Raw genomic sequence first — 12,937 nt, 5'->3', positions numbered from 1 at the left:
AACATGATTGAACAAATATCCAGTGTGTAAAGAAACTCATTTTTGAAAATATATAGAATGCTAGGTCTGCTTGGAGAAACACTCCCAAAAGGTGCTCGTTTGGGGGTATAGCTCAGTGGTAGAGCATTTGACTGCACATCAAGAGGTCATTGGTTTAAATCCGAGTGCCCCCTTGCCTTAATTTTCAATAAAGACGTACTTTATCATCCGTTTAGCGGCTGGAATTTCAAAGGTGATTGGACGTAAATTAGCTGAGAGGTTACCACAAATCGATGTTTACTCTATGATAATACTGAGTTCCATGGTTGCCAGTGGAAAATCTTGTTTTTGCAGGAAGACATGCGTTATAACCTGTTAAGCGAATGCACATCTAGAGGTCATCGGACAAAAATTAGCCAAGCTCTTAAGTGGATACCAGTAATCGGCATATTAAGTCATAATAATGAGTTCCATCGTTGTCAATGGAAAATCTCCATTAGTCCACACAAAATAGGAAAACCCCTCTGTCAATTTGACAGCCGTTAACATATTTAACATGTTCTTTATTTTCCGCTGATTTTAGGATGATAGAACCGCAGAAATTATATCAGCTCTAAAACAGAAAAAGTTCAGCCAAAAAAAATTCAAAAAATTGGACGATTTTTAAAACCAATATTAGTAACATTGCTTTAAAGAAAAACAAAGCATTGATTATTTTTTTACAGCTACCAAACATGATTGAACAAATATCCAGTGTGTGAAAAAAAAAGTCATTTTGGAAAAAACTTAGTGTTCTAGGTCTGCCCAGGGAAGCCTTCTGAAAAGGCGCTCGTTTGGGGGTATAGCTCAGTGGTAGAGCATTTGACTGCAGATCGCGAGGTCCTTGGTTCAAATCCGAGTGCCCCTTTGCCCTTCTTTTCAATAAAGAAATACTTTATCATTTGATTAGTTACTAGAAATTCAAAAAAAATTACAAAAAATGGACAGGTTTTTAAACCAATTTGAAAAACACTTCTTATAAAATAAATAATTAAATGGTTGATTTTTTTTTGCAGCTACCAAACATGATTGAACAAATATCCAGTGTGTAAAGAAACTCATTTTTGAAAATATATAGAATGCTAGGTTTGCTTGGGGAAACACTCCCAAAAGGTGCTCGTTTGGGGGTATAGCTCAGTGGTAGAGCATTTGACTGCAGATCAAGAGGTCCTTGGTTCAAATCCGAGTGCCCCCTTGCCTTAATTTTCAATAAAGACGTACTTTATCATCCGTTTAGCGGCTGGAAATTCAAAGGTGATTGGGCGTAATATAGCTGAGAGGTTACCACAAATCGATATTTACTCTATGATAATACTGAGTTCCATGGTTGCCAGTGGAAAATCTTGTTTTCGCAGGAAGACATGCGTTATAACCTGTTAAGCGAATGCACATCTAGAGGTCATCGGACAAAAATTAGCCAAGCTCTTAAGTGGATACCAGTAATCGGCATATTAAGTCATAATAATGAGTTCCATCGTTGTCAATGGAAAATCTCCATTAGTCCACACAAAATAGGAAAACTCCTCTGTCAATTTGACAGCCGTTAACATATTTAACATGTTCTTTATTTTCCGCTGATTTTAGGATGATAGAACCGCAGAAATTATATCAGCTCTAAAACAGAAAAAGTTCAGCCAAAAAAAAATTCAAAAAATTGGACGATTTTTAAAACCAATATTAGTAACATTGCATTAAAGAAAAACAAAGCATTGATTATTTTTTTACAGCTACCAAACATGATTGAACAAATATCCAGTGTGTGAAAAAAAAAGTCATTTTGGAAAAACTTAGTGTTCTAGGTCTGCCCAGGCAAGCATTCTGAAAAGGCGCTCGTTTGGAGGTATAGCTCAGTGGTAGAGCATTTGACTGCAGATCAAGAGGTCCTTGGTTCAAATCCGAGTGCCCCCTTGCCCTTCTTTTCAATAAAGAAATACTTTATCATTTGATTAGTTACTAGAAATTCAAAAAAAATTACAAAAAATGGACAGGTTTTTAAACCAATTTGAAAAACACTTCTTATAAAATAAATAATTAAATGGTTGATTCTTTTTTGCAGCTACCAAACATGATTGAACAAATATCCAGTGTGTAAAGAAACTCATTTTTGAAAATATATAGAATGCTAGGTCTGCTTGGGGAAACACTCCCAAAAGGCGCTCGTTTGGGGGTATAGCTCAGTGGTAGAGCATTTGACTGCAGATCAAGAGGTCCTTGGTTCAAATCCGAGTGCCCCCTTGCCTTAATTTTCAATAAAGACGTACTTTATCATCCGTTTAGCGGCTGGAAATTCAAAGGTGATTGGGCGTAAATTAGCTGAGAGGTTACCACAAATCGATATTTACTCTATGATAATACTGAGTTCCATGGTTGCCAGTGGAAAATCTTGTTTTCGCAGGAAGACATGCGTTATAACCTGTTAAGCGAATGCACATCTAAAGGTTATCGGACAAAAATTAGCCAAGCTCTTAAGTGGATACCAGTAATCGGCATATTAAGTCATAATAATGAGTTCCATCGTTTTCAATGGAAAATCTCCATTAGTCCACACAAAATAGGAAAACCCCTCTGTCAATTTGACAGCCGTTAACATATTTAACATGTTCTTTATTTTCCGCTGATTTTAGGATGATAGAACCGCAGAAATTATATCAGCTCTAAAACAGAAAAAGTTCAGCCAAAAAAAATTCAAAAAATTGGACGATTTTTAAAACCAATATTAGTAACATTGCTTTAAAGAAAAACAAAGCATTGATTATTTTTTTACAGCTACCAAACATGATTGAACAAATATCCAGTGTGTGAAAAAAAAAGTCATTTTGGAAAAAACTTAGTGTTCTAGGTCTGCCCAGGGAAGCACTCGAAAAAGGCGCTCGTTTGGGGGTATAGCTCAGTGGTAGAGCATTTGACTGCAGATCAAGAGGTCCTTGGTTCAAATCCGAGTGCCCCCTTACCCTTCTTTTCAATAAAGAAATACTTTATCATTTGATTAGTTACTAGAAATTCAAAAAAAATTACAAAAAATGGACAGGTTTTTAAACCAATTTGAAAAACACTTCTTATAAAATAAAAAATTAAATGGTTGATTCTTTTTTGCAGCTACCAAACATGATTGAACAAATATCCAGTGTGTAAAGAAACTCATTTTTGAAAATATATAGGATGCTAGGTCTGCTTGGGGAAACACTCCCAAAAGGCGCTCGTTTGGGGGTATAGCTCAGTGGTAGAGCATTTGACTGCAGATCAAGAGGTTCTTGGTTCAAATCCGGGTGCCCCTTTGCCCTTCTTTTCAATAAAGAAATACTTTATCATTTGATTAGTTACTAGAAATTCAAAAAAAATTACAAAAAATGGACAGGTTTTTAAACCAATTTGAAAAACACTTCTTATAAAATAAATAATTAAATGGTTGATTCTTTTTTGCAGCTACCAAACATGATTGAACAAATATCCAGTGTGTAAAGAAACTCATTTTTGAAAATATATAGAATGCTAGGTCTGCTTGGGGAATCACTCCCAAAAGGTGCTCGTTTGGGGGTATAGCTCAGTGGTAGAGCTTTTGACTGCACATCAAGAGGTCATTGGTTCAAATCCGAGTGCCCCCTTGCCTTAATTTTCAATAAAGACGTACTTTATCATCCGTTTAGCGGCTGGAAATTCAAAGGTGATTGGGCGTAAATTAGCTGAGAGGTTACCACAAATCGATATTTAGTCTATGATAATACTGAGTTCCATGGTTGCCAGTGGAAAATCTTGTTTTCGCAGGAAGACATGCGTTATAACTTGTTAAGCGAATGCACATCTAGAGGTCATCGGACAAAAATTAGCCAAGCTCTTAAGTGGATACCAGTAATCGGCATATTAAGTCATAATAATGAGTTCCATCGTTGTCAATGGAAAATCTCCATTAGTCCACACAAAATAGGAAAACTCCTCTGTCAATTTGACAGCCGTTAACATATTTAACATGTTCTTTATTTTCCGCTGATTTTAGGATGATAGAACCGCAGAAATTATATCAGCTCTAAAACAGAAAAAGTTCAGCCAAAAAAAATTCAAAAAATTGAACGATTTTTAAAACCAATATTAGTAACATTGCTTTAAAGAAAAACAAAGCATTGATTATTTTTTTACAGCTACCAAACATGATTGAACAAATATCCAGTGTGTGAAAAAAAAAGTCATTTTGGAAAAAACTTAGTGTTCTAGGTCTGCCCAGGGAAGCATTCTGAAAAGGCGCTCATTTGGGGGTATAGCTCAGTGGTAGAGCATTTGACTGCAGATCAAGAGGTCCTTGGTTCAAATCCGAGTGCCCCCTTGCCCTTCTTTTCAATAAAGAAATACTTTATCATTTGATTAGTTACTAGAAATTCAAAAAAAATTACAAAAAATGGACAGGTTTTTAAACCAATTTGAAAAACACTTCTTATAAAATAAATAATTAAATGGTTGATTCTTTTTTGCAGCTACCAAACATGATTGAACAAATATCCAGTGTGTAAAGAAACTCATTTTTGAAAATATATAGAATGCTAGGTCTGCTTGGGGAAACACTCCCAAAAGGCGCTCGTTTGGGGGTATAGCTCAGTGGTAGAGCATTTGACAGCAGATCAAGAGGTCCTTGGTTCAAATCCGAGTGCCCCCTTGCCTTAATTTTCAATAAAGACGTACTTTATCATCCGTTTAGCGGCTGGAAATTCAAAGGTGATTGGGCGTAAATTAGCTGAGAGGTTACCACAAATCGATATTTACTCTATGATAATACTGAGTTCCATGGTTGCCAGTGGAAAATCTTGTTTTCGCAGGAAGACATGCGTTATAACCTGTTAAGCGAATGCACATCTAAAGGTTATCGGACAAAAATTAGCCAAGCTCTTAAGTGGATACCAGTAATCGGCATATTAAGTCATAATAATGAGTTCCATCGTTTTCAATAGAAAATCTCCATTAGTCCACACAAAATAGGAAAACCCCTCTGTCAATTTGACAGCCGTTAACATATTTAACATGTTCTTTATTTTCCGCTGATTTTAGGATGATAGAACCGCAGAAATTATATCAGCTCTAAAACAGAAAAAGTTCAGCCAAAAAAAATTCCAAAAATTGGTCGATTTTTAAAACCAATATTAGTAACATTGCTTTAAAGAAAAACAAAGCATTGATTATTTTTTTACAGCTACCAAACATGATTGAACAAATATCCAGTGTGTGAAAAAAAAAGTCATTTTGGAAAAAACTTAGTGTTCTAGGTCTGCCCAGGGAAGCACTCCAAAAAGGCGCTCGTTTGGGGGTATAGCTCAGTGGTAGAGCATTTGACTGCAGATCGAGAGGTCCTTGGTTCAAATCCGAGTGCCCCCTTGCCCTTCTTTTCAATAAAGAAATACTTTATCATTTGATTAGTTACTAGAAATTCAAAAAAAATTACAAAAAATGGACAGGTTTTTAAACCAATTTGAAAAACACTTCTTATAAAATAAATAATTAAATGGTTGATTTTTTTTTGCAGCTACCAAACATGATTGAACAAATATCCAGTGTGTAAAGAAACTCATTTTTGAAAATATATAGAATGCTAGGTTTGCTTGGGGAAACACTCCCAAAAGGTGCTCGTTTGGGGGTATAGCTCAGTGGTAGAGCATTTGACTGCAGATCAAGAGGTCCTTGGTTCAAATCCGAGTGCCCCCTTGCCTTAATTTTCAATAAAGACGAACTTTATCATCCGTTTAGCGGCTGGAAATTCAAAGGTGATTGGGCGTAATATAGCTGAGAGGTTACCACAAATCGATATTTACTCTATGATAATACTGAGTTCCATGGTTGCCAGTGGAAAATCTTGTTTTCGCAGGAAGACATGCGTTATAACCTGTTAAGCGAATGCACATCTAGAGGTCATCGGACAAAAATTAGCCAAGCTCTTAAGTGGATACCAGTAATCGGCATATTAAGTCATAATAATGAGTTCCATCGTTGTCAATGGAAAATCTCCATTAGTCCACACAAAATAGGAAAACTCCTCTGTCAATTTGACAGCCGTTAACATATTTAACATGTTCTTTATTTTCCGCTGATTTTAGGATGATAGAACCGCAGAAATTATATCAGCTCTAAAACAGAAAAAGTTCAGCCAAAAAAAATTCATAAAATTGGACGATTTTTAAAACCAATATTAGTAACATTGCATTAAAGAAAAACAAAGCATTGATTATTTTTTTACAGCTACCAAACATGATTGAACAAATATCCAGTGTGTGAAAAAAAAAGTCATTTTGGAAAAACTTAGTGTTCTAGGTCTGCCCAGGCAAGCATTCTGAAAAGGCGCTCGTTTGGAGGTATAGCTCAGTGGTAGAGCATTTGACTGCAGATCAAGAGGTCCTTGGTTCAAATCCGAGTGCCCCCTTGCCCTTCTTCTCAATAAAGAAATACTTTATCATTTGATTAGTTACTAGAAATTCAAAAAAAATTACAAAAAATGGACAGGTTTTTAAACCAATTTGAAAAACACTTCTTATAAAATAAATAATTAAATGGTTGATTCTTTTTTGCAGCTACCAAACATGATTGAACAAATATCCAGTGTGTAAAGAAACTCATTTTTGAAAATATATAGAATGCTAGGTCTGCTTGGGGAAACACTCCCAAAAGGCGCTCGTTTGGGGGTATAGCTCAGTGGTAGAGCATTTGACTGCAGATCAAGAGGTCCTTGGTTCAAATCCGAGTGCCCCCTTGCCTTAATTTTCAATAAAGACGTACTTTATCATCCGTTTAGCGGCTGGAAATTCAAAGGTGATTGGGCGTAAATTAGCTGAGAGGTTACCACAAATCGATATTTACTCTATGATAATACTGAGTTCCATGGTTGCCAGTGGAAAATCTTGTTTTCGCAGGAAGACATGCGTTATAACCTGTTAAGCGAATGCACATCTAAAGGTTATCGGACAAAAATTAGCCAAGCTCTTAAGTGGATACCAGTAATCGGCATATTAAGTCATAATAATGAGTTCCATCGTTTTCAATGGAAAATCTCCATTAGTCCACACAAAATAGGAAAACCCCTCTGTCAATTTGACAGCCGTTAACATATTTAACATGTTCTTTATTTTCCGCTGATTTTAGGATGATAGAACCGCAGAAATTATATCAGCTCTAAAACAGAAAAAGTTCAGCCAAAAAAAATTCAAAAAATTGGACGATTTTTAAAACCAATATTAGTAACATTGCTTTAAAGAAAAACAAAGCATTGATTATTTTTTTACAGCTACCAAACATGATTGAACAAATATCCAGTGTGTGAAAAAAAAAGTCATTTTGGAAAAAACTTAGTGTTCTAGGTCTGCCCAGGGAAGCACTCGAAAAAGGCGCTCGTTTGGGGGTATAGCTCAGTGGTAGAGCATTTGACTGCAGATCAAGAGGTCCTTGGTTCAAATCCGAGTGCCCCCTTACCCTTCTTTTCAATAAAGAAATACTTTATCATTTGATTAGTTACTAGAAATTCAAAAAAAATTACAAAAAATGGACAGGTTTTTAAACCAATTTGAAAAACACTTCTTATAAAATAAAAAATTAAATGGTTGATTCTTTTTTGCAGCTACCAAACATGATTGAACAAATATCCAGTGTGTAAAGAAACTCATTTTTGAAAATATATAGGATGCTAGGTCTGCTTGGGGAAACACTCCCAAAAGGCGCTCGTTTGGGGGTATAGCTCAGTGGTAGAGCATTTGACTGCAGATCAAGAGGTTCTTGGTTCAAATCCGGGTGCCCCTTTGCCCTTCTTTTCAATAAAGAAATACTTTATCATTTGATTAGTTACTAGAAATTCAAAAAAAATTACAAAAAATGGACAGGTTTTTAAACCAATTTGAAAAAACACTTCTTATAAAATAAATAATTAAATGGTTGATTCTTTTTTGCAGCTACCAAACATGATTGAACAAATATCCAGTGTGTAAAGAAACTCATTTTTGAAAATATATAGAATGCTAGGTCTGCTTGGGGAATCACTCCCAAAAGGTGCTCGTTTGGGGGTATAGCTCAGTGGTAGAGCTTTTGACTGCACATCAAGAGGTCATTGGTTCAAATCCGAGTGCCTCCTTGCCTTAATTTTCAATAAAGACGTACTTTATCATCCGTTTAGCGGCTGGAAATTCAAAGGTGATTGGGCGTAAATTAGCTGAGAGGTTACCACAAATCGATATTTAGTCTATGATAATACTGAGTTCCATGGTTGCCAGTGGAAAATCTTGTTTTCGCAGGAAGACATGCGTTATAACTTGTTAAGCGAATGCACATCTAGAGGTCATCGGACAAAAATTAGCCAAGCTCTTAAGTGGATACCAGTAATCGGCATATTAAGTCATAATAATGAGTTCCATCGTTGTCAATGGAAAATCTCCATTAGTCCACACAAAATAGGAAAACTCCTCTGTCAATTTGACAGCCGTTAACATATTTAACATGTTCTTTATTTTCCGCTGATTTTAGGATGATAGAACCGCAGAAATTATATCAGCTCTAAAACAGAAAAAGTTCAGCCAAAAAAAATTCAAAAAATTGAACGATTTTTAAAACCAATATTAGTAACATTGCTTTAAAGAAAAACAAAGCATTGATTATTTTTTTACAGCTACCAAACATGATTGAACAAATATCCAGTGTGTGAAAAAAAAAGTCATTTTGGAAAAAACTTAGTGTTCTAGGTCTGCCCAGGGAAGCATTCTGAAAAGGCGCTCATTTGGGGGTATAGCTCAGTGGTAGAGCATTTGACTGCAGATCAAGAGGTCCTTGGTTCAAATCCGAGTGCCCCCTTGCCCTTCTTTTCAATAAAGAAATACTTTATCATTTGATTAGTTACTAGAAATTCAAAAAAAATTACAAAAAATGGACAGGTTTTTAAACCAATTTGAAAAACACTTCTTATAAAATAAATAATTAAATGGTTGATTCTTTTTTGCAGCTACCAAACATGATTGAACAAATATCCAGTGTGTAAAGAAACTCATTTTTGAAAATATATAGAATGCTAGGTCTGCTTGGGGAAACACTCCCAAAAGGCGCTCGTTTGGGGGTATAGCTCAGTGGTAGAGCATTTGACAGCAGATCAAGAGGTCCTTGGTTCAAATCCGAGTGCCCCCTTGCCTTAATTTTCAATAAAGACGTACTTTATCATCCGTTTAGCGGCTGGAAATTCAAAGGTGATTGGGCGTAAATTAGCTGAGAGGTTACCACAAATCGATATTTACTCTATGATAATACTGAGTTCCATGGTTGCCAGTGGAAAATCTTGTTTTCGCAGGAAGACATGCGTTATAACCTGTTAAGCGAATGCACATCTAAAGGTTATCGGACAAAAATTAGCCAAGCTCTTAAGTGGATACCAGTAATCGGCATATTAAGTCATAATAATGAGTTCCATCGTTTTCAATAGAAAATCTCCATTAGTCCACACAAAATAGGAAAACCCCTCTGTCAATTTGACAGCCGTTAACATATTTAACATGTTCTTTATTTTCCGCTGATTTTAGGATGATAGAACCGCAGAAATTATATCAGCTCTAAAACAGAAAAAGTTCAGCCAAAAAAAATTCCAAAAATTGGTCGATTTTTAAAACCAATATTAGTAACATTGCTTTAAAGAAAAACAAAGCATTGATTATTTTTTTACAGCTACCAAACATGATTGAACAAATATCCAGTGTGTGAAAAAAAAAGTCATTTTGGAAAAAACTTAGTGTTCTAGGTCTGCCCAGGGAAGCACTCCAAAAAGGCGCTCGTTTGGGGGTATAGCTCAGTGGTAGAGCATTTGACTGCAGATCAAGAGGTCCTTGGTTCAAATCCGAGTGCCCCCTCCCTTCTTTTCAATAAAGAAATACTTTATCATTTGATTAGTTACTAGAAATTCAAAAAAAATTACAAAAAATGGACAGGTTTTTAAACCAATTTGAAAAACACTTCTTATAAAATAAATAATTAAATGGTTGATTCTTTTTTGCAGCTACCAAACATGATTGAACAAATATCCAGTGTGTAAAGAAACTCATTTTTGAAAATATATAGAATGCTAGGTCTGCTTGGGGAAACACTCCCAAAAGGTGCTCGTTTGGGGGTATAGCTCAGTGGTAGAGCATTTGACTGCACATCAAGAGGTCATTGGTTCAAATCCGAGTGCCCCCTTGCCTTAATTTTCAATAAAGACGTACTTTATCATCCGTTTAGCGGCTGGAAATTCAAAGGTGATTGGACGTAAATTAGCTGAGAGGTTACCACAAATCGATGTTTACTCTATGATAATACTGAGTTCCATGGTTGCCAGTGGAAAATCTTGTTTTTGCAGGAAGACATGCGTTATAACCTGTTAAGCGAATGCACATCTAGAGGTCATCGGACAAAAATTAGCCAAGCTCTTAAGTGGATACCAGTAATCGGCATATTAAGTCATAATAATGAGTTCCATCGTTGTCAATGGAAAATCTCCATTAGTCCACACAAAATAGGAAAACTCCTCTGTCAATTTGACAGCCGTTAACATATTTAACATGTTCTTTATTTTCCGCTGATTTTAGGATGATAGAACCGCAGAAATTATATCAGCTCTAAAACAGAAAAAGTTCAGCCAAAAAAAATTCAAAAAATTGGACGATTTTTAAAACCAATATTAGTAACATTGCTTTAAAGAAAAACAAAGCATTGATTATTTTTTTACAGCTACCAAACATGATTGAACAAATATCCAGTGTGTGAAAAAAAAAGTCATTTTGGAAAAAACTTAGTGTTCTAGGTCTGCCCAGGGAAGCCTTCTGAAAAGGCGCTCGTTTGGGGGTATAGCTCAGTGGTAGAGCATTTGACTGCAGATCGAGAGGTCCTTGGTTCAAATCCGAGTGCCCCCTTGCCCTTCTTTTCAATAAAGAAATACTTTATCATTTGATTAGTTACTAGAAATTCAAAAAAAATTACAAAAAATGGACAGGTTTTTAAACCAATTTGAAAAACACTTCTTATAAAATAAATAATTAAATGGTTGATTTTTTTTTGCAGCTACCAAACATGATTGAACAAATATCCAGTGTGTAAAGAAACTCATTTTTGAAAATATATAGAATGCTAGGTTTGCTTGGGGAAACACTCCCAAAAGGTGCTCGTTTGGGGGTATAGCTCAGTGGTAGAGCATTTGACTGCAGATCAAGAGGTCCTTGGTTCAAATCCGAGTGCCCCCTTGCCTTAATTTTCAATAAAGACGAACTTTATCATCCGTTTAGCGGCTGGAAATTCAAAGGTGATTGGGCGTAATATAGCTGAGAGGTTACCACAAATCGATATTTACTCTATGATAATACTGAGTTCCATGGTTGCCAGTGGAAAATCTTGTTTTCGCAGGAAGACATGCGTTATAACCTGTTAAGCGAATGCACATCTAGAGGTCATCGGACAAAAATTAGCCAAGCTCTTAAGTGGATACCAGTAATCGGCATATTAAGTCATAATAATGAGTTCCATCGTTGTCAATGGAAAATCTCCATTAGTCCACACAAAATAGGAAAACTCCTCTGTCAATTTGACAGCCGTTAACATATTTAACATGTTCTTTATTTTCCGCTGATTTTAGGATGATAGAACCGCAGAAATTATATCAGCTCTAAAACAGAAAAAGTTCAGCCAAAAAAAATTCATAAAATTGGACGATTTTTAAAACCAATATTAGTAACATTGCATTAAAGAAAAACAAAGCATTGATTATTTTTTTACAGCTACCAAACATGATTGAACAAATATCCAGTGTGTGAAAAAAAAAGTCATTTTGGAAAAAACTTAGTGTTCTAGGTCTGCCCAGGCAAGCATTCTGAAAAGGCGCTCGTTTGGAGGTATAGCTCAGTGGTAGAGCATTTGACTGCAGATCAAGAGGTCCTTGGTTCAAATCCGAGTGCCCCCTTGCCCTTCTTCTCAATAAAGAAATACTTTATCATTTGATTAGTTACTAGAAATTCAAAAAAAATTACAAAAAATGGACAGGTTTTTAAACCAATTTGAAAAACACTTCTTATAAAATAAATAATTAAATGGTTGATTCTTTTTTGCAGCTACCAAACATGATTGAACAAATATCCAGTGTGTAAAGAAACTCATTTTTGAAAATATATAGAATGCTAGGTCTGCTTGGGGAAACACTCCCAAAAGGCGCTCGTTTGGGGGTATAGCTCAGTGGTAGAGCATTTGACTGCAGATTCAAGAGGTCCTTGGTTCAAATCCGAGTGCCCCCTTGCCTTAATTTTCAATAAAGACGTACTTTATCATCCGTTTAGCGGCTGGAAATTCAAAGGTGATTGGGCGTAAATTAGCTGAGAGGTTACCACAAATCGATATTTACTCTATGATAATACTGAGTTCCATGGTTGCCAGTGGAAAATCTTGTTTTCGCAGGAAGACATGCGTTATAACCTGTTAAGCGAATGCACATCTAAAGGTTATCGGACAAAAATTAGCCAAGCTCTTAAGTGGATACCAGTAATCGGCATATTAAGTCATAATAATGAGTTCCATCGTTTTCAATGGAAAATCTCCATTAGTCCACACAAAATAGGAAAACCCCTCTGTCAATTTGACAGCCGTTAACATATTTAACATGTTCTTTATTTTCCGCTGATTTTAGGATGATAGAACCGCAGAAATTATATCAGCTCTAAAACAGAAAAAGTTCAGCCAAAAAAAATTCAAAAAATTGGACGATTTTTAAAACCAATATTAGTAACATTGCTTTAAAGAAAAACAAAGCATTGATTATTTTTTTACAGCTACCAAACATGATTGAACAAATATCCAGTGTGTGAAAAAAAAAGTCATTTTGGAAAAAACTTAGTGTTCTAGGTCTGCCCAGGGAAGCACTCCAAAAAGGCGCTCGTTTGGGGGTATAGCATTTGACTGCAGATCAAGA

The 12,937-nt window shown here is 35.6% G+C and overlaps 10 non-coding genes across 10 annotated transcripts; all 10 read left to right on the top strand.

Moving 5' to 3' along the window:
• The first annotated feature begins 1,141 nt into the window (after positions 1 to 1,141).
• TRNAC-GCA (transfer RNA cysteine (anticodon GCA)) lies at positions 1,142 to 1,213 on the top strand. The gene has a single exon. It is a non-coding gene; the product is annotated as a tRNA-Cys (tRNA).
• A 968-nt stretch (positions 1,214 to 2,181) lies between these two features.
• Positions 2,182 to 2,253, top strand: TRNAC-GCA (transfer RNA cysteine (anticodon GCA)). Its single transcript has one exon. It is a non-coding gene; the product is annotated as a tRNA-Cys (tRNA).
• A 641-nt stretch (positions 2,254 to 2,894) lies between these two features.
• On the top strand, positions 2,895 to 2,966 carry TRNAC-GCA (transfer RNA cysteine (anticodon GCA)). Its single transcript has one exon. It is a non-coding gene; the product is annotated as a tRNA-Cys (tRNA).
• Positions 2,967 to 4,261: 1,295 nt separating this feature from the next.
• TRNAC-GCA (transfer RNA cysteine (anticodon GCA)) lies at positions 4,262 to 4,333 on the top strand. The gene has a single exon. It is a non-coding gene; the product is annotated as a tRNA-Cys (tRNA).
• Positions 4,334 to 5,628: 1,295 nt separating this feature from the next.
• TRNAC-GCA (transfer RNA cysteine (anticodon GCA)) lies at positions 5,629 to 5,700 on the top strand. The gene has a single exon. It is a non-coding gene; the product is annotated as a tRNA-Cys (tRNA).
• Positions 5,701 to 6,667: 967 nt separating this feature from the next.
• On the top strand, positions 6,668 to 6,739 carry TRNAC-GCA (transfer RNA cysteine (anticodon GCA)). Its single transcript has one exon. It is a non-coding gene; the product is annotated as a tRNA-Cys (tRNA).
• A 641-nt stretch (positions 6,740 to 7,380) lies between these two features.
• Positions 7,381 to 7,452, top strand: TRNAC-GCA (transfer RNA cysteine (anticodon GCA)). The gene has a single exon. It is a non-coding gene; the product is annotated as a tRNA-Cys (tRNA).
• A 1,296-nt stretch (positions 7,453 to 8,748) lies between these two features.
• TRNAC-GCA (transfer RNA cysteine (anticodon GCA)) lies at positions 8,749 to 8,820 on the top strand. Its single transcript has one exon. It is a non-coding gene; the product is annotated as a tRNA-Cys (tRNA).
• Positions 8,821 to 9,788: 968 nt separating this feature from the next.
• TRNAC-GCA (transfer RNA cysteine (anticodon GCA)) lies at positions 9,789 to 9,860 on the top strand. Its single transcript has one exon. It is a non-coding gene; the product is annotated as a tRNA-Cys (tRNA).
• A 1,293-nt stretch (positions 9,861 to 11,153) lies between these two features.
• On the top strand, positions 11,154 to 11,225 carry TRNAC-GCA (transfer RNA cysteine (anticodon GCA)). The gene has a single exon. It is a non-coding gene; the product is annotated as a tRNA-Cys (tRNA).
• The last annotated feature ends 1,712 nt before the right edge of the window (positions 11,226 to 12,937 follow it).

The sequence above is a fragment of the Dendropsophus ebraccatus genome, chromosome 7 (genome assembly GCF_027789765.1).
Source record: "Dendropsophus ebraccatus isolate aDenEbr1 chromosome 7, aDenEbr1.pat, whole genome shotgun sequence".
NCBI classification, from domain to species: Eukaryota; Metazoa; Chordata; class Amphibia; order Anura; family Hylidae; genus Dendropsophus; species Dendropsophus ebraccatus.
This window is presented reverse-complemented; position numbering and strand designations above follow the sequence as displayed.